Source organism: Arachis duranensis, chromosome 4 (assembly GCF_000817695.3).
Source record: "Arachis duranensis cultivar V14167 chromosome 4, aradu.V14167.gnm2.J7QH, whole genome shotgun sequence".
NCBI classification, from domain to species: Eukaryota; Viridiplantae; Streptophyta; class Magnoliopsida; order Fabales; family Fabaceae; genus Arachis; species Arachis duranensis.
In genome coordinates, this window is record NC_029775.3 from 105811059 (window position 1) to 105812966 (window position 1908).

Below are 1908 nucleotides of genomic sequence, written 5' to 3' on the forward strand. Positions count from 1 at the left end.
TATCTTTGTGGAACCGCCTTTTCCAGGCCTTTTCGGCCTTTAGGTTTGGGCTGTGTTCCTTTTGATGGGCCTTCCTTGTGACCGGCTTTTGAGCTCTTTGTCCGAGGTCCGACTTTTAGGTGTGAGCTTTAAGACAAGGTCGGACCTCTTGCGGATTTACCGAATTGGAGGACCTCGGTCAGGGTATGAACAGTGCCCCTGCCCGAGTTTCGTCCTTTTTTAGGGAGGTCGTGCTCGGGCATAGTAGTCTTTTTTTTGTTTTTCAAATTTCAAAATGGTCGTTCCTGCATTTATTGCATTTTACCGTTTTTCCTCGATTTCCGTTCGGGCTCTGTGAAGGCTTTATTTATTGCTCCCTTTTTCCTTTCTGCGTTTGTTCTTTTTATGCCTTCAAAAGTGCCGCTTCTTCTTTCCCTTAGTTTGCTTTCCCGAATCTTTCTTTGTGTGTCTTTTAAATTTCCAGCGTTTTCTTTGTGCCGTCGTTTGTTCTACTTGCTTCGGAGCTCTTTGCCTTCGCTTCTCCTTTCAGGTTTGTTTCCGTGTTTCTCTTTTCCTGTGATCATATGCTTCTGATCTTTGTGTGGCTCTGTTTATTTCTTTTTCTTTATGCCTGGGTTGCCCCAAAAGAGGTGCCGCCATTGCTGTTGTTTTTATATGGGGGGGCTCTTTTTTGTTCCCCGGTGTCTTTATTCTGCATTGCCCCACTTCTTGTGAGGTCTTTGTTTCTCGCTTTGCTGAATGGGTTTTCGTGCTCGTCTTCTTTATGTGATTTTTTGCTTGCTGTTGTATTCTTCTTTGTAGGTAAGAAATTTATGTCTCGAAAGGTTCTTCAAGCGATGTCGACTAAAATTCCATGTGGTCTTGATTGGGTAGACCCTCTTCCTCTAAGAGTCCCTACCGTGGTAGATTCTGAGTACTTAGTTAGGTTCCGTAGGCATTGTAGCATATGTGAAAATAGAGAGTCTGAGAGGGATTATGAACTAGTAGCCCCGGATCCCGAGGAGAGAGTGTGCTTCCCGCCCTTAGATAGTTCCGAGAAGCTCTTCTTTTATGCTTATGGAGTTCCGAGAAGCTTTTCTTTTATGCTTATGACTGTTTTTTCTCTAAGCTGGGCGTCCGACTTCCCTTTACCGATCTGGAGTCCGAGGTGTTATGGTCTTGTAATCTTGCTCCTACGCAGCTCCACCCAAATTCTTGGGCGTTTTTAAAGCTTTTTCAACTTTTGTGTCAGTTCTTGGGCGTTGCTCCCTCTATTTCTCTTTTTTCCTACCTATTCGTGTTGACGAAGCCAGGGTCGGGTGGAGGGAAGGTATCTTGGGTTTCCTTTAGGGCTAACCAGGGAAGGAAGTTTTGCACCCTGTATGATGAGTCCTTTCACGATTTTAAGAACTTCTATTTCAAGGTCCGGGCTACTGGAGATGTCCGACCCTTCTTTTTAGATGAGAGTGGGGAGCCTTCTTTTCCTCTTTGTTGGCAGGAGAATATAGTGTCTGCTAAGTATACTTTTGAGAGTCTAGATGAGGTGGAGCAGGCCTTTGTGGGTGTGGTAAGCAGTTTATGGGGTCGGGCACCTCACTTGGACACGAAGAAAATGTTGGGGGATCCAAGCCTTCTCCGTTCCGAGTTAGGTAGTTCCCGACCCTACGAGATTATCTTTTTAGTACTTTGGCTTTGCTTGTTTTTGTTTTGGTGGAATTTTTGGTGATCCTTTTCTTTTATCTTTGCAGAGATGTCTTCTCAGGCGGATTCCATGAAGTACCTTCGTCGGACAAAGAAGTCCGTGGCTGCTCGAAATATCGAGGCTGGGGAGGCTTCTGCCCGATCTTCTCCGCAGAAGACTACTATAGGTGTTCAGACTCGGTCGAAGACTATTCCGACTCCCCAGTTCCGAGCTATAAATCAAGATCC

General features: G+C 45.4%; 1 protein-coding gene across 1 annotated transcript in view; it reads right to left on the reverse strand.

Moving 5' to 3' along the window:
• Positions 1 to 1908, reverse strand: part of LOC110280199 (F-box/LRR-repeat protein At3g48880-like) — an 88530-nt gene that overhangs the window by 46234 nt on the left and 40388 nt on the right. The gene's annotated exons all lie outside the window — the stretch shown is intronic.